Source organism: Macaca nemestrina, unplaced genomic scaffold, assembly GCF_043159975.1.
Source record: "Macaca nemestrina isolate mMacNem1 unplaced genomic scaffold, mMacNem.hap1 Scaffold_73, whole genome shotgun sequence".
Taxonomy (NCBI): domain Eukaryota; kingdom Metazoa; phylum Chordata; class Mammalia; order Primates; family Cercopithecidae; genus Macaca; species Macaca nemestrina.
In genome coordinates, this window is record NW_027257864.1 from 30837 (window position 1) to 56074 (window position 25238).

The following is a 25238-nucleotide window of genomic DNA, read 5'->3' on the forward strand; positions in this document are numbered from 1 at the left end:
TTTAACTTGTGGGTGACCTTCTTCTGTGCTGCTTGAGTCTCTGTGGACCTTTCTCTGTTTCCTTCCTGAGGAGTCTGTGCCAGGGTCCCAGACGTTCTCTGCGCTGCACCTCGGCGCCTGCCCACTCAGGAGCCTCAGGTGACTGTGGGACCGGGCTGGGCCCACACTGTCAGCATCGTCCGGGGTAAGCAAGCCCGTCCCTCCACACCTTAGTGTCCCCAGCTGTTGAACAGGGCTAATCAACTGACCGTCAGGATTAATGGGGATCAGATGCGCTCATCTCATAGCCCTGCTTGGTAAACAGCCACTTCCACTCTGTCCTCCAATGTGCTACTCTAGACTTTTGCTTTACCTCCATTTAGCCAGGTGATTCGAGGTGACAGTGACTATCAAGAGGGACGTACAGAGGAAATCAGTGAAAGAGAGCTCGAGGAGCAGACATGGGTGCAGGGAACACAGTGCGGGGAGCACGGGTGCAGGGAACATAGGCATGGGGAGCACAGATAGGTGTGGGGAGCATGGGCGTGGTGAGGATGGGTGCGGGGAGCAAGGGTGCCCGGAGCACAGGTGTGGGGAGCACGGGTGCGGGGGGCATGGGAGCGGGGAGCACGGGGACCCGGAGCACAGGGTATGGAGAGCATGTGTGTACTTGCTCTGCTCTGACAGATGCTGCTGAGCACGTACTCAGTGATCAGATGGGTCAGAGCCTCAGTGCCTCTTTTTTAGAAAAAGTATTTCTTTTTTTAAAGATAGGACTTCCCTCTTCCTGGTGGCCCCTTTTAGTCGATACTCTTTTAAGCCTGCTTTTCCAGAGGAAAGCTAGGAAGGATGGCCTATATAGGTCCCAGTCTGGGCATATCTGGAAGAATGACCTGTTTTAGGTTTGAGTCTAGTGTATCTGGGGACAACTTTGAACCTCCATTCAGAGTCCCAGAGCCACCTGTAGAGGCTCCCCAAATGTCTGCTGGGACTTTCCCCTCTGCTCGGGGATGATGAAGAGCAGAACCTCATCCCGCCACGACCTCTGGGGTCCTCCTTCCTGGAGGGTAGTGCCTTGGTGGCCAGTGTGTGTAGGAGGCTGGGCTGGCACCTTCGGGCTATGCTCTGCAGCGGCGGCTCGTGACATGGGGCATTCTGTGCTCTGCACCGGGACTGTTGTCGTGGGGCATCTTCGTGCACTGTGGACCACATGCGGTGCACATGAGCCAGACAGCTCCTGGAATTTGGAGCCTGATTCTACCTCAGGCCATCCACCTGTCTGTGGCACTTCTGGGGGATTGTGAGGACCATATGAGTCTGTGTCCCCACCCTCACTGGCTGGACACCTGTGCCAGGCTGGAGCTTTATGTGTCACCATGCCCTGTTCTGAGTTGTGTGAATATTTATTTTCATTACCTACTCTCATGAGCTTTCCTTTTTTTAAAAAAAAATTCAGAGACAGACTTTGAAGTCCCCTGGCCCCACCCTTTGTGGACCTAATGGTATTGCAGAAATTATGGCTTCAATTATGTGTAATAACTGGGGCTACTTTAAAAGTCATGTAAAGGAACAAGGTGGAGTGGCCATTTCAAGCAGTACATCATGCTGGATTCTTCAGTGAACATTATCAGGCTTTCAACACATTTTCTCTTTTTATTTACTTTGGAGAATAGAATGGGTGCTCAGAAGCTGTTGGAATTTAGTAACAGAAAATCATCCTTAAGGAGCTATTTAAGCAAGGGGACAGTTGGAGTAAATGTCAGTTATGAACACACACTTATTCCAAACCACAGAAATAAAAGCATTAACTGTGCTGGGGTTGAAACTTGGTTGCTAGTGTGTCTTTCCTGCCCACACTGACTGTGACAGTGCTGTGGCCAGGAAATTCTGGAAAGAAGACGTGGTGCCAGTGGTAGGTTTTGTGACGATTCATTTGCTTTCAGCTCAAGTGACTATAGTCTAACTTGCAAATGGCTAGGTCTCCACCAATGGACCACGACATTGACATAGGACAAATGAGAAATGGCCCTTGGGTTTTTAACAATTATTATTTTTAATGGACACATTATGGTACATATCCATGGGATACAGTGTGATATTTCAATACATGTTTATCATGTGTAATTAGCAAATCAGGATAATTATCATGTCCTTCTTCTCAAACATTTGTCATTTCTTAATGCTGGGAATATTTAAAATCCTCTCTTCTAGCTGCTTGAAAATATACAATAAATTATAAACTACAGTCACCCTACAAGGCTATAGCACACTAAACCTCATTTTTACTATCTAGATGTCATTTTGTATCCATTAGCCAACCTCTCCCTTTCTGCCTTCCCGCCGCCCTTTCCTGTCTCTAGGTTCCACTGTTCTACCTTCAGAGGGTAGAATATCATTTTCCTCATAGAGATCTTTAACCCTCTTGGTTAGACTTCTTCTGAGGTATTTTTATTTTTATTTTATATTTTTGTAGCTAAATTGGATTGCTTTCTTGATTTCTTTTTCCACTGGCTCATTGTTAGTCTATAGAAATGCTACTGACTTTTATATGTTTATTTTGTATTCTGTAACTTTACTGAATTTTTTTATCGGTTCAAAGAGATTTTTGCTGGAGCCTTTTTTTTTTAAATATATAAGAGCATATTGTCTGCAAACAGACAATTAGAGTTCCTCCTTTCCACTTTGGGTGCCCTTGATTTCTTTCTCTTGCCTAACTGCTCTTGACTAGGACGTTGAGTGCTGTGTTGGATAGGAGTGGCACAAGTGGGCGTCCTTTTCTTGTTACAGGTGTCAGAGAAAAAGCTCTTAGTATTTCCCCATTCACCATTATGTTGGCTGTGGGTTTGTCACATATGGCCTTTATTGTGTTGAGGTATGTTTCCTTCAGTGCCTCGTTTGTTGAGACTTTTTATCATGAAGCAGCGTTGATTTTATCAAATGCTTTTTCTGTATCTGTCGAAATGATATGGTTTTTGTCCTTAATTCTGTGGATGTGATGTAGCGTGTTTATTGATCTGTGTTTGTTGAGCAATCCTTGCATCCTGGGATAAATCCCACTTGATCATGGTGTATAAACTTTTTGATTTACTGTTGGATTCAGTTTGTTAGTATTTTGCTGAAGATTTTTGCATCTGTGTTCATCAGGGGTATTGACCTATAGTTTTCTCTTTTTATTGTGTCCTTGTCTTATTTTGGTATCAGGGTAATGCTTGGCTTGAAGAATGAACTTGGCAGAATTCCCTCCTCTTCAATATTTTTGGAATAGTTTGAGAAAAATTGAAATAAAAATTTGTAGAATTCAGTTGTGAAGCCACCAAGTTCTGGGGTTTTCTTTGTTGGGAGACATTTTATTATTATATAGTCATACGTGTTACTCATTATTGGTCTGTTTAGGATTTCCGTTTCTTCTTGGTTCCATCTTGGTAGGTTGTACATGTCCAGGAATTTATCCATTTCCTCTAGGTTTTCCAATCTCTTGACATACAGTTGTTAAAAATAGTTTCTAATGATCCCTTGTATTTCTGTAGTATCAAATGTAATTCTCCTTTTTTGTTTCTAATTTTATTTATTTGGGATTTCTTTTTCTTTCTTAGTGTGGCTTGTCTATTTTATTTATCTTTTCAAACAACCAACACTTTTTTCTTCATCGTTTATATTTGTTAGTTTCCATATTATTTACTTCCTCTTTGATCTTTGTTATTTCTTTTCTGCTACCACTTCTGGATTTGATTTGTTCTTGCTCTTCTAGCTCACTGCAGTTCATTGTTAGGTTGTTTATTTTAAATCTGTTTTTTAAATGTAGGAGTTTATTGTTATAAACTTTCCTCTTAATACTGCTTTTGCTGTATGTCATAGGCTTTGATATGTTGTGTTTCTGTTTTCAATTATTTCAAGAAATTTTTAAATTTCCTTCTTAATTTCTTCATTGACCCATTGGCTATTCAAGGGCATATTGTTTAATTTCTATGTATTTATACAGTTTTGAAAGTTCTCCTTGTTGTTGATTTGTTTTTTGTTTGATCGTTTATTAAACTTTATGTTCTAAGGTACATGTCCACAATGTGCAGGTTTGTTATATATGTATATATGTGCCAAGCTGGTGTGCTGCACCCATTAACTTGTCATTTAAATTAGGTATATCTCGTAATGCTATCCTTCCCCCCTCCCCTCACCCCACAACAGGCCCCGGTGTGTGATGTTCCCCTTCCTGTGTCCAAGTGATCTCACTGTTCATTTCCCACCTATGAGTGAGAACATGCGGTGTTTGGGTTTCTGTCCTCGCGATAGTTTGCTGAGAATGATGGTTTCCAGCTGCATCCGTGTCCCTACAAAGGACATGAACTCATCCTCTTTTATGGCTGCATAGTATGATGCCATGGTGTAAATGTGCCACCTTCTCTTAATCCAGTCTGTCATTGATGGACATTTGGGTTGCTTCCAAGTCTTTGCTATTGTGAATAGTGCCACAATAAACATATGTGTGCATGTGTCTTTATGGAAGCATGATTTATAATCCTTTGGGTATATACCCAGTAATGGGATTGCTAGGTCAAACGGTATTTCCAGTTCTAGATCCTTGAGGAATCGCCACACTGTTTTCCACAATGATTGAACTAGTTTACAGTCCCACCAACAGTGTAAAAGTGTTCCTATTTCTCCACATCCTCTCCAGCACCTCTTGTTTCCTGACTTTCTTTCTTTCTTTCTTTCTTTCTTTCTTTCTTTCTTTCTTTCTTTCTTTCTTTCTTTCTTTCTTTCTTTCTTTCTTTCTATTATTATTATACTTTAAGTTCTAAGGTACATGTGCATAACGTGCATGTTTGTTACATATGTATACTTGTGCCATGTTGGTGTGCTGCACCCATCAACTCGTCAGCACCCATCAACTCGTCATTTACATCAGGTATAACTCCCAGTGCAATCCCTCCCCTCTCCCCACTCCCCATGATAGGCCCCGGTGTTTGATATTCCCCTTCCCGAGACCAAGTGATCTCATTGTTCAATTCCCACCTATGAGTGAAAACATGCGGTGTTTGGTTTTCTGTTCTTGTGATAGTTTGCTAAGAATGATGGTTTCCAGCTGCATCCATGTCCCTACAAAAGACACAAACTCATCCTTTTTTATGGCTGCATAGTATTCCATGATGTATATGTGCCACATTTTCTTAATCCAGTCTGTCACTGATGGACATTTGAGTTGATTCCAAGTCTTTGCTATTGTGAATAGTGCCGAAAAAAACATACGTGTGCATATGTCTTCATAGCAGCATGATTTATAATCCTTTGGGTATATACCCAGTAATGGGATGGCTGCGTCATATGGTACATCTAGTTCTAGATCCTTGAGGAATCGCCATACTGTTTTCCATAATGGTTGAACTAGTTTACAATCCCACTAACAGTGTAAAAGTGTTCCTATTTCTCCACATCCTCTCCAGCACCTGTCGTTTCCTGACTTTTTAATGATTGCCATTCTAACTGGTGTGAGATGGTATCTCATTGTGGTTTTGATTTGCATTTCTCTGATGGCGAGTGATTATGAGCATTTTTTCATGTGTCTATTGGCTGCATAAATGTCTTCTTTTGAGAAGTATCTGTTCCTTGTTGTTGATTTATAGCTTTATTCTGTTACAGTCTGAGAATATCCTAGATGTTATTTCAATTTTAAAAAAATGTATTGAGACTTCTTTTGCAGCCTAGCATGTGGTTGATTCTAGAGAATGTTCCATGTACCAATGAGAAAAATGTGCATTCTGTATCTGTTGGATGAAATGTTCTGTAAATGTCTGTTAGGTCCATTTGGTCTACACTGTACTTTCAACTTGATAATTTGTTGTTATTTTCTGTCTAGATGATCTCCAGTGCTGACAGTGGGGTTTTGAGGCCCCTACTATTGTTGTGTTGGTGTCTCTCTCTCTCTCTCTCTCTCTCTCTCTCTATATATATATATATATATATATATATATATATATATATGTGTGTGTGTGTGTGTGTGTGTGTATATATTTGAGACCGAGTTTTGCTCTTGTTGCCTAGGCTAGAGTGCAGAGGTGCAATCTCAACTCATTGCAACCTCCACATCCCGAGTTCAAATGATTCTCCTGCCTCAGCCTCCCAAGTAGCTGGGATTACAGGCGTGTGCCACCATCCTGGGCTAATATTTTGTATTAGTAGAGACAGGGTTTCACCATGTTGGCCAGGCTGGTCTTGATCTCCTGACCTCAGGTGATCCACCTGCCTCCACCCCCCAAAGTGCTGGGATTGCAGGCATGAGGCACCGTGCCCAACCTCTCTCTCTAGATCTACTAATATTTGCTGTATGTATCTGGGTGCTTTGTTGTTGGGTGCACATATACTCGTAATTGTTATATCCTCTTGCTATGTTGATCTCTTTATTACATAATTACCTTTTTACAGTTTTTGACTTAACTTGTGATTGGTCTGAAATAAATATAGCTACTCTTGCTCACTTTTGAGTTCCATTAATGTGGAACATGTTTTTCCATCCCTTCACATTTAGTCTATGTGTGTCTTTACGGCTGAAGTGAGTTTTTTGTAGGCAGCAAATAGTTGGTTTTTCTTCTTTAAATCCACTCAGCCCGTCTATATCCTTTAATTGGGAAGCTTGGGGTTATTTTGCTATTGATATCACAGTCCAGACATTAAGATTTCCTCACTTAAGTTATTTGTACACAAATTCATATGAAGAGGAAATAGAGTTTTTCTTTTGTCTTTTAAAGATAGCGATGGATTATTATTTTGATTTCATGCAAGTGAGGGACTCACCATGCCTGTTGGAATTTTAGAATTTCTTTCCGGTTATTAGGAACAGCAATGATCTGTAATGGGTTCCTGGAATCATCCAGTGGTGTTCTGAATATCTTAAAAGTTTGCTGTCATGTCTCATTTTCTATTTCTCGCCTAGTAGCCATGCACCCGGGGCTGGAGATGGCCTTACATTTCCTTGTTTTTTAATGATTTCTTAGGTTTAGTGTTTGACACAGTTCGGATTCTGGATAAAATCAGCCCTTCTGGGAAGTGTGTAAATCAAACAAGGACTTTCTGGTGGTGTTATACAGGTTTCCCATGCCCCATGAGTACAGGAATAGCTCCCTGGGGAAGGAATATGGGCACATGATGGCAGGGAGCCATTCTTGGATGGTCCCATCGTTCTGCAGGAATTCTCATGCAGGGAGAAGAAGCACACGGCAACTGAGCTGGTAGGGATTCTGCTGATACTTTTGATCGTTATGATTTGCTCCTGAAAGGTGATGTGGGATGAAGCGCAATATTTAGAATGCTGACATTCCTTGAAACAAAGATATGGAAAAAATCTTATAATTGCAGGGTGCTTGGTAGTTTTCAGCTGCTCTCATGTGGATCCTTTTTCGTCCTTCTGAAATGCTTTCTCAGGAGAGAGCATTGTTCTCTTTATATAGATGAGGAGCCTGGGTTTCAAATGGGTAGGAATTCATCACAGGCATTTGAATCTTTGGTTTCCTGGAACATTTTCTATTCAAGTATATACCACATGGCCTCTAAAGCCTGGCTCACTCTTTTTGTTTGTTTTGTTTTTTGAGATGGAGTCTCGCTCTGTCGCCCAGGCTGCAGTGCGGTGGCCAGATCTCAGCTCACTGAAAGCTCCGCCTCCCACGTTTATGCCATTCTCCTGCATCAGCCTCCAGAGTAGCTGGGACTACAGGCGCCCGCCACCTCGCCCGGCTAGTTTTTTGTATTTTTTTTTGAGCAGAGACGGAGTTTCACCGTGTTAGCCAGGATGATCTCGATCTCTTGCCTTCGTAATCCACCCATCTTGGCCTTCCAAAGTGCTGGGATTGTAGGCTTGAGACACCGCGCCCAGTTGGCTCACTCTTAACACCTCGATTGGGGATCCAGCCTCACCTCTGGGATGGGTGGCAGGAACTCCACAGCCATCCTGGGTGCTCTGGGGTGGGGTGGCCGAGCTGTGGCAGCCCCTCCCAGCTGAGTAGCAAGGCCGGGGAAAGCTCATTCCATTCCCCTTGGTTCTAACCAGGTAGAGGCTTACACTGCACATTTCCTTAGCTGGGAACCTTTAGAACTTTACATTTGAAATCTAATCTGTGATCCAGGGGTAGATACATTGGTACTCACTGTACAAATCCTACATTTTTTGTATATTTAAAATTTTTTTCATGTGTGTCATGGACGACAAAAGAAATGCAACCCCTTTGAGTTAGCTTTTCTGTATAGCATCTTCTAGAATCAGGAGGCTTGCCAGGGTTTTGTTTCATCAGAAATCTTAATCTTTCTGCTCAAGAGATGGCATTATTAAACTCTTGGTTGTGTGGTTTCCGGGAAAGAAATATTCTAACTGAGTTCCAGGAATCACCTCTGTGGCGTTTCTACAGGAAAAGTGACCACTCTTGAAGCTTCACTGTCACTAGCAAGAATGATTGTGATGGTCTCTAAGCGGTCTCCGGCCAATCTTTAGTTATTTTATGCAGAGTGCTTTTATTCCAAGTGAAGTGCCCTTCGGTTTAATGGTGACCTCCTGTTATTACAGGGATTGCAGCCGCATTTGATGGACGTGAACCTGCTCATCACTGGCTCCCCAGCTTCACCTCTGGGGTGGGTGGCAGGAGCTCCACAGCCATCCTGAGTGCTCTGGGGTGGGAAGTCCCTAGTGGGAGTGGAAGGTGCATGGCCGGGACGTTCCTGTCCCATGTTCCACACTGGTGTGTGCGCGTTTCTGCCTTGTTTCTTCTGTCCGTGCGTCTGTTGCGTTTTCTCCCTTCGTGCGTCTGTGGCCTGTTTTCTCCATGCGTGCCTCAGTGGCGCATTTCCTCCATCCATGCGTCTGTGGCATTTCTTCTGTCCGTGCGTCAGTGGCGTTTCTTCCGTCCGTGCATCTGTGGCGTTTTCTCCATATGTGCGTCTGTGGCGCTTTTCCTCCCTCCGTGCATCTGTGGCGCTTTTCTTTGCTCCGTGCGTCTGTGGTCTGTTTCCTCTGTTCATGCGTCTGTGGTGTTTTCTCCGTCTGTGGATCTGCGGCGTTTCCTCTGTGAGTCTGTGACCTGTTTTCTCCGTCCACTCTGAAGGCTGTCGCTTCTCTCTAGTCACCACTTACTGATCGCTCCCTGTGTGCTGAGCCTGTGTCAGGCGTGTGGCGTGTGTCATCTGTGTGGCAGGGGTTTGTGTGACACACAGGGACACAAGCTTGGGGAGCCGCAGTGATGGGGTCATGGCCACGCAGCTCAGCCCTCGGTCTGAGGGCCTTGGTGTCCACCCAGCTCTTCCCGAAGCAGCCTCGGGGCGGATCCCAGCTCTGCTTTCTCTCCTCAAGGCACCTCATGAAGTAAATTAAGCAAATCGAAAGTAGGAAACAGTTGTGAAATGAGACCTGGTTTCAGGCGTGTGTGGTCATTTCTCTTTACATGCTTACTTCATATACCCCAAATGATATACTTTTCCACCTGGTATAACAATTAATTACCAGCCATTACTGGTACAAAATTCCATGAAGGGTATTTGAGGAGGGCATAGTCTCAAAACCATGCTTTATTTTCACAGCTGTGATTTGCATGATAAAACTGTCAGGACTGTGACTTTGTTATCTTCTTTTTATTTTTAGACCCTTGAAAGGAAGTTATTTAGTGATTACTTATAATTATGAAAATAATCTAATGATTAGAGAACCTCATTAGAACAAGTATTATATTTTCTGTTCCTTATGTAAATGAAATCTTCTTAATCCAGGCCGATGTTGGCAGGAATGGTCACGTTTAAAATGGGTAAGATGTTTATGTGATGTGCAGACCTCCCTCATATCGTCTCTGGAACATTCCAGGACTTCCATCTCGATTCTCACTTGTTGACACCCTACCTTGTTTTGTGATTATTCTTGTTTGCATCAGAATTTTGAATCCACATACCTGAGATGATACTTACGTATGCATGTACACATGCATGCGTGTGCACGTGTGTATGCATGTGTATGTGCGTGTATGTGTGTCCATGTGCACGTGTATATGCATGTATGTATGTACATGTGTACGCGTGTATATGTATGTGTGTGCGTATATGCGTGTGTATGCATGCATGTGCGTATATGTGCATGCATATGTATGTATGCACACATGTGTGCATGTGTGTGCACGTGCACACACGTGTATGTGTGTGCGTGTACATGTGTAGGTATGTGTATGCATGTGTATGCATGTGTGTGCACACAGGTATAGCTTTCCCTTTCATACAGGCTGTGTTGAGTATTGCTGTTAGGCAGTGACAACTTTCCATTTCCTCAGTCAGAAAATGGGTAGGTCATCATTAATAAAGATGAGCATTCAATATCAGGAATCCCTAAAGACAATTGAAATTGTCATATTAAATAAATTCCAAAACAAAGATAGTGTTCTGTACTATGTGTTCACATTGAACTTTCTTATAAAAATTGGTGTGGATGTTTCCCACTTATTGGAAATCACATGACTAGTTTAAGCCAAAACGTGGAATATTAATTCTGTCTTCAGATCACCTTTGCATATTTATGATTGATCTGTTCTGTTGTTCTGGAAGTTCTGAAAGCCACTCTGTCTTACCCTAGCTGGTGCCACGGTTGTGAGAATTCAGGGAAACAAGGTGTCTGCCAGTTTCAGTATTTTAGATCTCAAGCTGCCTCTTTCTGCATCATAAACCAGTCTTAAAGAAAGACATAGTGTGACTTGTAGTGGATTATATCAGTTTTATTTTCTGTGGCTGAATCGTCACTCTACCTTGTGAATTAATGTTATTTTTCAGATCGTCTTCATAACATAGGGAGGTTCTCCAGTGTTGAGTGCAGGTTCAGTGAAAGCACTAACACTGTTACTACGGACTTCAACAGACTTGTTTTCCGAGGTGATAACCCTGGAGTCAGGCATTCAGTGTCCGCCCATCACTTCACTTGGTTCCGAGTACTCGGTCCCCTCCTGCTCTCCTTCCCCTGCACCCTTCCTTCTGTCTTACCTTCTTTTTGACTCATAGGCCCTTGGCAGATGGTGTGTTGGGGGCAGGTGTCTGCTGTGAATCTTCGATAACCTTGGGAGACAACTTTTTCTTTGGAGCGAGACCCCTCTCAATAAACTTTCAGTAGCCCGAGTATCATCTGTCGTGTGAACTATTTGTGGAAAATGTTCAGCATTTTTCCTTGGGTTTTGGCCGATCTTTCTCCACCTGCCAGTTTCTTCTCAGTTTGCCGTGTCTGTACCCTCAGCAACCCCGTTCCAGCCCTGGTTACGTGTGAAGTAATTGAAGAAGAGCTCTGCAGATGAGAGAGTGCATGTCGCCCCCCGAGTTCCCTTCCTGGCCTCTGAGTGTGGGTTGTGTTTTGTTCTGAGGGACGACTCTGAGGCTCCTGGCCCCTGTTTTGGAGCACCCCACGCCAAAGTGGGTGTAAAATGAAAACTGGGTTTATGCTGTATTATTATAATTCATAGAGCGGATGATTAAAATGCTTGAATCTGAGCAGCAGCTGAAAATGAGGACATGGTACCAGTTTGGATGTTGGACGACCTTCTTGAAAACACTTTCATCATACTTTAGAAACCGTGCGTGTGCTGTTTTCTATTTCATACTTAGAATCTGTACAGTGTGTGTTGTATGAATGTGTTGCATGAGTGTGTTGTGTTGTATGTGAGTTGCATGGGTTGTATGTGTGTTGTATGTGCATATTGTGTTGAGTTGCATTTATTGTATGTTTGAGTGTTGTGTGTTGTATGAGTGTGTTGTACGTGTATTTGTGAGTTGTATGTTTTGTATGTCGTATGTGTGTTGTATGAGTGTGTTCTACGTGTATTTGTGAGCTGTATGTTTTGTATGTTGTATGTGTGTTGTATGAGTGTTGTGCATTGTACGTGTGTATGTGTATGTTGTATATGAGTTGCATGTATTGTGTGTATGTTGTGTGAGTGTTGTGTGTTGTATCAGTGTGTTGTACGTGTGTTTGTGTGTTGCATGTGTTGTGTGTTGTGTAAGTGTTGTGTGTTGTGTGTGCATTGTACATGTATTTGTGTTGAGTTGCATGTATTGTGTATGTTGTATGTGTTGAATGTTGTGTAGTGTGTTGTATGCGCATGTTGTGTTGTGCGTGAGTTACATTTCTTGTATGTGTTGTTTGAGTGTATTGTATGTGTATGTTGTGAGTATGTGAATGTTGCGTTGATTTGCGTGTGTCGTGTATGTTGTACGTGCATGTTGTGTTGAACGTGAGTTGCATGTTTTGTACGTGAGCTGTATGAGTGTGTTGTATGTGTATGTTGTGAGTTGTATGTATTGTGTGTATGTTGTGTGAGTGTTGTGTGTGCATGTTGTGTTGTGAGTTGTGTGTGTTGTGTGTTATATGAGTTTTGTGTGTCATATGAGTGTGTTGCATGTGCATGTTGTATGTGAGTTGTGTGTTGTGTGTGCTGTATGAGTGCATTGTACGTGTGTGTTGTGTTGTATGTGAGTTACGTGTGCTGTATGTGTGTATGAGTATGTTGTACGTACATGTTGTGTTGTGAGTTGCATGTATTGGTTGTGTGTTGCCTGAGTGTTAAAAATGCATATTGTGTTGTGAGTTGCATGTATTGGGTATGTGTTGTATAGGTTGTGTGTGTTTGTGTGCATTGTGTGTTGTCAGTGTTGTATAAGCGCATTGTACATGCGTGTTGTGTTGTTTGTTAGTTGCATGTTGTCAGTGTGTGCCGTGTGAGAGGCGGGGCATCCACATGACTGCTCCTCAGCGAGTCCTGCCTTGCAGCCCCTTCCGAGCTTGTATCCTCCGGAGCAGCCTAGAATCAGCAGCATGTGTGCCTCTGCCCTTCCCCAGGAGGCCTCCCCCAGGTCCTGCGCTCAGCGCGTCGCTAGGCGGTCTGCCTCTCTGGTCTCTCTTGTCTCTCTCATCGTCCTCCTGCGCCTCCTCCTTCTCGGGACCTGCATCCTTCCTCTGTGCTCCCTGGCAAGCTACACCTGGGACGTGAGAGTTCAGGCTCTCCCCGAAGCTGTTTGCTCCTCTCTGAAGAGCGCCCCCCTTGGCTGGCCGTGAGCAGCTGGAGTGGATTGCAGGGAAGGGAGGTGGGTGTTCCTGTAGAGACACCAGGGTCTTACCTGGGGAGAATGGAGCCTGTGCTGGGCAGGCCGCCCTCCTGAGGAAGGGGATAGGATGGGAGGAGCCTCTCGTGGATAAGGGGCCCAGCTCCTGCCCTCCTTCCCTCTATCCCAGTCAGTTGTGAGGGAGGGCGGGGCCCTAGGTGATTTCTATGCAGATCTTCAATTATCCAGGCTGTGAATCAAATACTTCTGTTTTTAAGATCAGAGGAAATGTCCTTTTGTTGGTCTGCCTTTTATTTTATTTTATTTTATTTTACTTTTTTTGAGAAAGTGTTGCCCAGGCTGGAGTGCGGTGGCGCGATCTCGGCTCACTGCAACCTCCACCTCCCGGGTTCAAGCGATTCTCCTGCCTCAGCCTCCTAAGTAGCTGGGATTACAGGTGCTCGCCACCACATCCGGGTAATTTTTGCATTTTTAGTAGAGATGGGGTTTCACCATGTCGGCCAGGCTGGTCTTGAACTCCTGACCTCAAGTGATCCACCCACCACGGCCTTCCAAGGGGTTGGGATTACAGGCATGAGCCACCACGCCCGGTCCGTCTGCCTCTTAGTTAGAACCTGTATATTTAATGTTTTAAATTTCACTTTTCCGGGTCAGAACAGTCGTGTTTCTTTTTCGTAGTGTTGCTATGAATGTCCTTTACGATGAGGAGACTGGGCTGGCTGCCCACTGGAGAGTGGTATCACTGGGTCAAGGTCACCATCTGCCCCAGCAGGGTCCAGAGTGTTTAGAGTCTTTCCTGGGCGTAGACACCCTTTTGTCTGACGTTCAGATAAAACCAATCACCATATTCAGTTAATCAAAGAGATCAGAGCTGGGAACGGTTAGTGCACATCCACCTCTCCCGAGAGTGTTCACGCCTCTTCCACGGGGGGCTAGGCTGCTGCTGAGCGTGGTTCTACTGGCTGTGGGTGTGGCCTCTTTCCTCAACCACAGCCATCGCAGACCTGCCACAGTTTTGATTCTTCTAGAAGAGAATAGGCAACACAAGAGAAACAAGATATGTTACATTTGAAACCTTTAAAAATTATTTCCTCAAACATTGTGTATATTTTTTGCCCATACCTAATGTGATAGCAATTTAGAAAAGATTAAAATGAAAAAAAATTTCCCCCATATTAAGTCTTTGAAAGACATCCAACTTAGTTTTCATACAATTATTCTCTCTTTGGAGTCATACTTTATTGGTTTCAGTAATGTGTAACAAGTGCACCGGCATACACAGATTTAGGAGCAAACAGCTGCTTCCTGATTATAGTTCAGCTCGCGGGGCCCAGCTGTGGGGGTGCAGCCTGCGCCTGCCTGTGCGCCAATAGGGCTGGTCACCTTGAGCATCTGGGAGTGTCTGGGTAAGTGAGGTCTGGGCAAGGCAGCATCCACACACCTGCGTAGTTCTCACTTTGTCCACGTTATCCAGCAATGCCACAAAATTATCAAGTAAATGTTCTCCAAGCGCATATTCAATTAGTGTTTGGAAAGTGCATAGGTAGCTCCTACAGCACCTTCAGGAGGAGCTAGGAGCCCAGGAATGAGAGCAGGTGTGAGGCCTGTAGTCTCTTTGCATAGATAAAATATGCATGTGCATATCTGAGGCCAGAAAGTTAGATTGGGGCCAGAATGTGGAAGTCCTTACCTGTCGGATACGAGGGAGCCACTGAGGGTTTCGGAGAGAATCGCCTCTGATGTGCGGCACGCCGTGGAGCCTGAGGGACAGAGCAGGCTCATGCAGGGCACTCGCCGTGGCGAGAGGAGGACAGAAGGCAGCCAGTGAGCTGAGCGATTCGGTGCCTGGGTCAGGACGGGAAGAGGGAGTGCAGGAAGGCGGAAGAAGCTGCGAGTCTGCACCCTGAGTTCGGCGTTGCCTTTTGCTGGAAATCAGGAGAAGCAAGTGTGGATCTGACTCGGAGATACTTACAGACACCACTGCAAGCTGCGAGTCTGGAAATACAGGAGGAGGCTTGGGGAAAATCTGGAACAGGGTGCATTTGGGAGCCTCTTACGTAGAAGTGCAGGTCAAGTAGCCAGAGTGTGAGGCGTGCATGTCTGGAGAGATGAGGCCAAAGGAAAGCCCACATTTGGAAATGGAGGAAGGGTTGGAAGACCCAGAAAAGGCCCTGCTTAGAGTCCAGAGAAGAGCTGGATGGCGCAGTTCACTAAAGCCCAGAGCCGAGAGTTTCCAGGAGAAAGTCCCAAGTGTTGTTGAAAACCAGGGGGCAGGACTCCAGTCGGAGCCTGCGAGGGGAGCCTGGCGGCCCTGATCCCTGAGAGCAGCCAGAGCCTGGGGGTCTCGCGGAAGTGGGTGGGAAGTGCAGGGAGCAGGTGGAGATGGTCCTTCAAGGCCTGGTGCTTCACACGGGCAGCCAGCCGTGGACCAAGACGCAGCTGGAGAGGGGCCTGAACCCAGAGTGTATCCAGGTGAAGCAGGGAGCCGGGAAGGGCAAAGGTATCCGGAAGAAAGCGGGCAGGCATGGAGCCAGGTCCCCAGGGAGGCTGCAGTCTTCTTTCTCTGTTCATGGACTGGTTGTTGGTTATTTTGAGTTCCCAAAGTCATCCACTCGGTGCGGTCCAGAGAAAGTTCCCAGGGGTCTCAAGCCCAGAGCAGGCCTTGTGCTTTTCCGAACACGGTGCGTGTTGACTCAGGGTTACCGTCAATGGCTAATTCTAGCGTGTCTTTTGTTGAAACCTGCAGAAGAGTCTCAACCAGCATCAGCTTTTGAAGAACTTAGAAAACTTGTGTTCTTCTAATTCTGGTATTTTTGCCTGAAATGCCTCGTATATTTTTGGCTAGGTGTTCTTAGCACTTGTGTTACGGCATTTGGAGCTCTGTATTTTTGTGACGTGCTAGCTGTGAGGATGTTTAAAATTAGATTCCTAGAAATCAGGTTATAGGAGCTCTCGGCCACGCTTCATGGATTATGTTTTGACCCCTCATAGTGGATCCCGTTGCGGTGGCTATTCTTAGTATTTGTGGAACACCTGACTCGTGATGCTAGGAGAATGTGATTTGTTTTCTTTGTAAGTCTAAAGTCTAATGACCTTGTAGAGTCTTTATACCCGTCTCTTATAAATCAGCTTTAATGTACTTGAAAGTGTCCTCACTGTGCCCTTGAAAAGCAGGTGCACATTTTAAAAGTCATCCTTTTAAAATCCTTTTCTCCAGCCTGTGCCCTTTGTCTGTTTTGTTTCCTTCACTGCAACATCATGAAACAGGGACAAGGGCTAGAATCTGTTTCATACACAGAGCTTGAAACAGGGACAAGGACTACAATCTCTGTTTCATCCACAGAGCTGAACTGTGCTGAGTGACCTGCTATGCTGATGTCTGTTTCTATCATGAGAGGGAACCCAGGCCTCTTGACTTTTCCTTTTGTACATTTTTTTTTTTTTTTTTTTTTTTTTTTGAGACAGAGTCTCGCTCTGCCGCCCAGGCTGGAGTGCAGTGGCGTGATCTTGGCTCACTGCAAGCTCCGCCTCCCGGGTTCACGCCATTCTCCTGCCTCAGCCTCCCGAGTAGCTGGGACTACAGGCGCCCGCCACCTCGCCCGGCTAGTTTTTTTGTATTTTTTTTTAGTAGAGACTGGGTTTCACTGTGTCAGCCAGGATGGTCTCGATCTCCTGACCTCGTGGTCCGCCCGTCTCGGCCTCCCAAAGTGCTGGGATTACAGGCTTGAGCCACCGCGCCCGGCCCCTTTTGTACATTTTCAAAAAGAATATTTTTTCCTCTCTCGGGTCCGTTCCACTGTGGGATTCTCTCCTAAGGCTGTTTCTTTGCCTTCCGTTTTGACAACTATGGTTTAGTTTCTGAGATGATGAAAGGGCAGTGAAAAGGCCTGGGAAAGAGAAAGCAGGAAGGGAAGGAATTATCTCATGATTTTAGTCAGAAGGAAATCACTCAGACAGAAACGCTCTTACAAGTGAGTCAGATCCCAGGAAGTGGGATTGAATAAATGGCATCGTATCACACAACTCTGTTTTACATTCTTGCTGTTGCCAGGGGTAACGAAAAGAACGAGTATATTCATTCCGAGGTCAAATATATACCTTTGCTGACTCTGACTATAATTAGCAGAATTCGTTCAGTTCCAGTTTGAGAAAACCTTTACAGAAGAGGGTCTTCGTGCACGTGTGCCTATTTCTATTTGTATGTTCACATGTATTTGAGTATAAATGTGTGTGTGCCGTGTGTGAGACCTCATTATTTGAAATCAGGAAATGTGCAGTAGAGCTTATTAATTACGAGAAGGTACATTTGGGGGATAAACCACTTTGTTTAGAGTTGAATAATGGGGTCCTTGAGGGGTGTATATATGTATGTGTGTTTGCATTTGTGTGTATGAAAGCGTGTATTACATGTATATGTGTTGTGCATGTATGTGTGCCTTTGTGTGTAATGTACACGTGCATGCATGTGTATATGTGTGCATGTGTATCTGTGTTGCATGTATGCATGTGCATGTGTTACATGTTTAGGCATGACTGTGCACACATGTGGAAATATGCATACATGAGTGCTCATGTGTGTGTAGTTATACATGTATATTTGTGCATGTTATGTCTATGCATTTACTTATGTATGTGTGTGTCAGAATGTATATGCATGAAAGTGTATGTATATGCATGTGTGTTTGAGTGTTGTATGTGCGTGTGTGTTTGAGTGTTGTGTGTATGTGCATGCATGTGTTATGTGTTGGTATTATGTGATTATGTGAATGTGTGTGCATGTGTGAATGTATGTATTGCATGTAGGTGTGTGTGTCCATGTGTATGTGTGTGTGTGATATGTGTCTGTGCATGCATGCATGTGCACATTTGATTTGTGAATCCTCTCTGGGAGGGGCATGTTCCTGGAGACAGTGCATGGGATCCTCCGCTGTCCTCTCAGGGAGAGAGACATTGTGAAGGTTGGAGCCATTAGGTAAACATGCCTGATGTTCTATAAAATATATATTTACATATACCACTGGGGTTAAATATATGTTAAATGGGTGCAAAGCTGTTATATTGCATTAAAAGTCATGTTAGTACTTCCTTGTTAAAGGCTCTGTGAATGACTTCCTGTACATGGGACATAATACACCACACAGAATTACAGCGGGTCAATGATATTTGCCAGGAGGTCTGGCTTATGATTGGTATTTCTAGTTGCAGACATGCAGGTTGAGCTTTGCTGGACTTAGAGGAGGGTCATTGACTCTGCCCATTGAATGATACCAGCCTCTCTGCTGCTTCCTTGTTCTGCCGGCTTCATCCAGAGCTGGGACAGCTGCTCTCAGACGCATTGTACTTTTCTCTCCATAAAAATCTGCAGCATTTGTTAGCAGTCCAGTAGCAGACCGAGTGGCAGGTCCAGGGGCAGGTCCAGTGTCAGGTCCAGCATCAGGTCCAGCGTCAGGTCCAGGGGCAGGTCCAGCGTCAGATCCAGGGGCAGGTCCAGCCGCAGCTCCAGTGTCAGGTCCAGTATCAGGTCCAGCAGCAGGTCCAGCCAACTTTCCACACGGCCCATGTGAAAATGTACACTCTCTCTTCCATTTTTCACAGCAGTAGTTATTAGTAGAGCCTACTACCATTTCTCCTTGAGTTCCTCACAGTGGATGGTAAGCATTTGCTTTATTAAAGGAAAGTTCCATGCTCTTTGTGCTAAGTCTCCTCTGCCTTTCTGTGAGAGGCTAGAATTGGGATCGACCCTCAGCTGTGCCAGAGCCTTGGTTCTGGAATCTACTCTGTCTCAGTTCTGGAATCTACTCTGTCCTTGTTGCCTTCCATCCCCGACAGCCATCTGTCTTCCTGTCACTCCTTCAACACAGAGTCCAGCAGTGTGCACACAGGTGAGCATGTGTGGATGCTGGTTTCATAGGATCTTATCGGGACCTTAGTCATCTTTTCACTAGGAAACCGGACACTGCAAAGGACTTACAGAAAAGCCCAAAGAAGCTGTATCAATAGAATCATAGAGACAGAATTCTATAACCATAGGAAATGGCATTGATTATCATGAAATGTGCATTTATGTGAGGCATAGTAAAACATCACATTTCTTACGGGGTAAGAGCTTGGGAAAGAGATTATGAAAGTATAACTAGCTCTACTCTTGTATCGTGGAGGATGGTAAAGTGATGCAAGATTATTGTATAGAATGGAACAAACGGAATAGAATTATACAGAGTAGCACAGAATAGAACAAACAGTATAATGTTATATAGGGTAGCATAGAACAGAAGAAACATTGTAACATTATGTAGTATAGTATTCAATAGGACAAATAGTATTGCATGGTCTAGAATAGAACAAGTGGGATAGTATTGCAGAGTATACAGTTGAACTAATGACGTAGTATTGCATAGCATAATACAGTCTAGATTAGAACACACAGCATAGTATTAATATTATGTAGTGTGGTGTGGAATAGTAGAGTCTCATGGCACAGAACAGAGAGGATAGTGCTCTGTAGCACTGATGCAGGAGTTTTGCTCTTTAGCTCAGCTGAGTCCAGGTTCTTGTCTCATGACCAGGAAGAAACAGGCAAGTGGACATCGAAGAGTGAGTGCAGTGGAACTTATTAAGCTAAAAGGAAAGCTCTCGGCGAAAACAGGGGTCCTGAGAGCAGGTTGCTTGTTGCCCCCTTCCCAGCTGACTACAAGAGCTTTTATATAGAAGCTGATGGGGCTGGGCTCCCTGTCTGTGTAAGGAGCGATTTTCTGGTGGCTCCACCTCATTCCCCTGTGCGCATGGGGGCCCTTAGTCTGCTGTGAGCATGTTCAGGCCAGCCCCCTGTGCAAGTCCCCCTATCTGCACAAAACTGGAGGCTGGAGGCTCTCTGAGACCCTTTCCTTACTGTCCGCCTAAAGCAAGCTGGCTAACTCCTTTCCGTATAGAAGAAAATAGTTTAGAATAGAACACATAGTACAGTATTATATAGTATAGAATGAAACTGTTGTATTCTATCGTAGAGAATGGAATAGTATAGAATAGAACAAACAGATCGTACTAGTGTAGTATAGAATAGTAGCCTCGCGCAGCACGGACCAGTGTTGTGCTCCCTATGTAGAGTGTAACCACCAGGAGAGCGTTCTTCAGTGGGGCATCACTGGCCCTTCATCTTTCCTTGGTTCTGTGGAAATGGGGCCGGGGAGATAAGAGAGGGGGAGGAGGTTGGCTTTCTTACTTTTAAGGTGCTCATTACTTCTTGGGGATCATTTCATGGTCCCCTTTGGTAGTGTTCTGTGAAGCAGTCTGTGGACTCTGTAGGGTGAAATGTGGGGCAGTCTGTGAACTCTGTAGGGTGAAATGTGGAGCAGTCTGTGAACTCTGTAGGGTGAAATGTGAAGCAGTCTGTGGACTCTGTAGAGTGAAATGTGAAGCAGTCTGTGGACTCTGTAGGGTGAAATGTGGGGCAGTCTGTGGACTCTGTAGGGTGAAATGTGGGGCAGTCTGTGGACTCTGTAGGGTGAAATGTGGGGCAGTCTGTGGACTCTGTAGGGTGAAATGTGGGGCAGTCTGTGAACTCTGTAGGGTGAAATGTGGAGCAGTCTGTGAACTCTGTAGGGTGAAATGTGGAGCAGTGTGTGGACTCTGTAGGGTGAAATGTGGGGCTGTCTGTGGACTCTGTAGCATGAAATGAGGTGTTTTATGTAAACAGTTCTCTCGTGCCTGGCACATGGCAGAGCCTCCGTGGATCTTGCTGTTGTGAACTTTCTGATAACTTCTCTACAGTGCCCTCCACACTATAAATACCACACACTGTGGGAAGTCCAGGCCTTTTCAAAGGCTGGGTTTCATTTTAACAAAATTGGAAAGCCCTGCATATTTGGAGTGGCCAGATCATCCTGCACTTAAATGACTTCACCTGTCCGGCTGGGTACAGCTGGCTTTTCTGTTTTTTCTCCGTTTCTTTCATCTGGCAGTCTCTTCAGGGAAACTTTGACTTTGTTGTCAGGAAAACACTGATTAGCGAGAGATCAGATAGCAGCTGTGAAGAATGAAAGCCACACTAGTGCCTGATGAGGAGAGATGCAGCTCCCTGCGTGCTGCCAAGGTTTATGGAGCAGAATTCCCTGACACCGCTGCCCTCACTGCCTGCACCTGCATCTGCTGTGGGTTCATTTCCTTATTGGACTTGGCTGGGGACCGCCTAAGGGGTGGATGGGTCAGGACTGGGTAATCTGGGGAAGGTGTGCGCGGCATTCCTGTTTGCAGTCTGTGTCCCTGTTGGAAGAGATACTTTTAGCGCATCCGTTAATCCAGATGTGATTAGCAGGGGCTGTCTCTCCCAGGTGAGAGTTGGTGCATCTCTGCTGAACCACTTCTGACTTCATCCTTTGTCAAGTCTGTTACAAAGAGAACTTTGGTTTCTCAAGGTTTAAGAATTAATGTCAAAGGGCAATTTAGTGTTCTTTTTGAGTCGCCAGCCTGGCTGTGGATGATTCGTGAGTCCTTGGTGGTCAGGGCCACAGCACAATCGGTGGGCCGACTGTTCCCCACCCTGGTGGATACTTTCTCACCCAAAGAAATGTATTCTGTTAACATGTCTCAAGTAGAATATTTTAGTAGGAGACAGAGTTATGGCTCTTGTTTTAATTTGTAATAGATAATTACTGTAGCAGGATCAAGGTTGAGACTTGCAGTGTAGCTCATGGAAAACACTGATTAGAAACACCCAAAATATATCACCAGCTTTGTTGCTGCAGTTCCAAGGGACAAGGAATGCATATGTTGTTTTTTTTTCTTTTGTTATTATTTATTATTTTTATTTTTATTTTTTTGAGACGGAGTCTTGCTCTGTCACCCAGGCTGGATTGCAGTGGCATAATCTCAGCTCACTGTAACCTCTGCTTCCAGGGTTCAAGAGAAACTTGTGTCTCAGCCTCCCGAGTAGCTGGGATTACAGGTGCCTGCCACCATGCCCAGCTAATTTTTGTATTTTTAGTAGAGACAGCGTTCTCACCGTGTTGGCCAGGCTGGTCTTGAACTCCTGACCTCAAGGGATCTGCCAACCTTGGCCTCCCAAAGTGCTGGCATTACACACATGAGCCACTGTGCCTGGCCGCCATGACCATTTTAAATGTGGCACTGAATATCTGCCTTTTTTTTTTTTTAAGAGGTGCATATGTCACCCCTCACACCTCTATTCTGGGGCTGGCCTGGGCTGGCCAGCAGGGTTCCCAGGCTCGAGGCCATGTCTGAAGTGTTGTTGGACAATGTGGATCTGTGACCCTTGGTCTTTGGGGACGTGGGGACCCCGAGACACCCACAGTCTTGCGAGGGTTTACGGCTCTGTGTGTGGCTGCTGTGAGGCAGCTTTGGGCGGGGAGGAAGGAGAGCAGAGCCCATCTGTCCTGGTGTGGAAAATGCCCAAGAAAGTGGGGGCCATGCACCTGTTTGATAATAAGAAGGCATGCTTCTCTTACTGCAAATACAACTTTTAATGGTTTTCTGCCAGAAAGACCCTGTCCTTTATGGAGGATACATAGAGGATCATTTGGCAAAGGATTGGGGATTTGGGGTTAAACTAAAAACAAATTAATTTCATTTTTTTGAGTTAATTATTTGAGTTAATTATTCATTGAGAATTTGAATAGCACACACTGTTCTGACTTCCAATTTCCCCCTAATGAACAGCATTTGCTGTAACATGACAAAACCCTGAGTCTTAGAATTACTGGGTAATGTGGAAAAAGTCAAAGTTGGTTCTCTGTTGTTTTGCTTTAAGGAAATTATATTATTTTGCAGCCACTTAGTTTTCTCCTTTCCAATAAGAAAAATTGCTTTCTTACTACCTGAAAATTCGTGAAGGTCAAGGGGACACAGGCTGCAGTGCATTAAAAGCCACCATCAAATGTGGACGTGGACTGAGTTTTCCCCTGTTCTCTCCCACCATCAAATGTGGAGGTGGACTCAGTTTCCCCCTGGTCTCGCCCATCAGCAAATGTGGACGTGGACCCAGTTTCCCCCATTCTCTCCCACCATCAAATGTGGACGTGGACCCAGCTTCCCCCTGTTCTGGGTAACCATCAAACGTGGACTTGGACACACTTTCCCTCTGTTCTGCCCACCATCAAATGTGGACACGGATTCAGTTTCCCTCTGTTCTTGCCCACCATCAAATATAGATGTGGATCTAGTTACCTTCTGTTCTCACCCACCATCAAATGTGGATGTGGACCCAATTTCCTTCTGTTCTCGCCCACCATCAAATGTGGACATGGACTCAGTTTCCCTCTGTTCGTGCCTACCTTGCCACCGTGGCTCATTTCACAATCACTCAGGAAAGGAAGAAACATTATTTTTAATAGGCATGAAGGCAGTTGTTTTTAACCTAAGGAGCAGGACATAATTCCAGCAATGGAAATTACCAGCTGAGTGGGTCTGTGTGAGGTTTGGAAGAAAAAAAGGATTTTACCTTCCCCTCTCTGTGCGTGCCCACCTTCCCCAGTTGAGAGTCACAGATTTAATTACTTTAATTTTGAGCTTAAAATAATTTGACCGCCTAACAAAAACTACTCAGTCCTATAAAATTCTGCTGTGTGTTTGGTTTTTCAGTTGTTTTCTGAATATGGTAAATGAATACATTATGAGTTGTTATTTTAGTAATTGCTGTAAAAATTAATGTATGTTATAAGCAAGTGTTATAAAGTTAATTTAGCACCAAAGTAAAGCTAAAGCTGCATTGATTTCCCACTGTACTTGTGCATAACAACGGCTCCATGAGGCAGGCACTGTGACCCTGCAGTCTGGTGGGAGCAGGTGCCACCTGGCTGGTGCAGTCGCTGCCCGTCCCCTCTTGCTGCCAGGCAGCTTTGTAGTTTCCAGGCTATGCGGGAGTTGAGGCGGGTGGTCAGTAAGTGACGGTGGGGAGTTGGGTGGTGCAGGTTGGCGTGGGGTGGAAGGAGGCGTGGAGAGCCTGGGGAAGGCTGGACAGCAGCTCCGGTACCTGCACAGGGGGGCAGGGTGAGGCGGCACCGGGCAGTGAGTAGCTCCTGGAAACAGCCCTTGAGGTTTTTATAGACGAGTCTGTCTTCGGCTCTGCACCCATTTCCTGCTGAGTCCGGGTGGAGGGTGGAGGCGTCGATCGCTTGTTTCTCCAGGTGAGGGCCCATCGGACACAGCCAGTGTTTCCTGGAGTCCCCTCACCTGGGAACGTGCCCCTGCTCTTTTCAGAACAAAACAAATCTTAGTTAAACTTGACACATCACCTTTCCAGAAGGTGTTGAAGTCTGTATGCCTGTTAAGCCACCTAACTTTAAAGAGTAATGATACAATATGCTTCTTTTTAGGGGAGAAAACCTAGCTGATTTAAAAGATAAAATCAGAGGTTGGGGTCGCAGCATTTTGGAGGAGACTTGGTTTATGTCCTAGTGGGCAGCAGTGTTTCCTCAAATATTGTGTTTGCTCTATTATTACATTACAGAGGTGACACTTCAAACATAGGGAAATGGAAGGCAAAACAGCCCCCCCATTCAGAGATAAACGTTATCAACATATTCATGCCCTTCCTTCTGCTGTTTTTACTGTTCACTTTTAATTTTAAGACCACGTTCGTAGGATGGATATATAATTGTTTATGGTGACTTTAAAAGCACCTTTCTTGCTAAAAAGAGTATTTTTTCAGTCTGGAAAATTTAGACAACATGTTTTGTTTAAAAATTAATTATAATACCACCATGAAGTCATCAATATTTTTATACATTTTCTTGGTCTCTTTATGGACTTAATATATACAATTTAACAAATTTGAAATAACGTAATTTTATGTATAAAATGTTTCTTGGCATTAGAGATGGAGCAGAGAGGAGGCACAAGGCTTCTCGTTGACTGAGGTCCTCCCAGGGTGTGACCAGCGGCCTCCCAAGTTTAGAGTCTGCACGGAGTAAGATTTCTAAATCGCCTTACACCACACCCCCTGCAGCCATGAGCCCCTTTGATAAAGGGGTGTACTCTGATAGATTTTTCAAGACAAGAGTTTGCTGGATCTGAGGATGTTTCAGCTGCTTCTGAAGACGGCAGCTCTGGGACGTTTTTGCCAGATCTCCCTCAAGACCCCACAGATGCCACACCCTCGTCTTTTGGAATCCAGTGTTAGAGAGAAGCCTGAAGCCGGTTTGATTTTTGCTTCGTGGTAGGAAACTGACGTTTTCAGGCTTTTCCCCTTTATT

At 44.8% G+C, this 25238-nt stretch overlaps 1 long non-coding RNA gene across 2 annotated transcripts in view; it reads left to right on the forward strand.

Annotated features, from left to right (window-relative positions):
• LOC139361619 (uncharacterized) overlaps window positions 1–25238 on the forward strand; it is a 131968-nt gene that overhangs the window by 5208 nt on the left and 101522 nt on the right. The gene's annotated exons all lie outside the window — the stretch shown is intronic.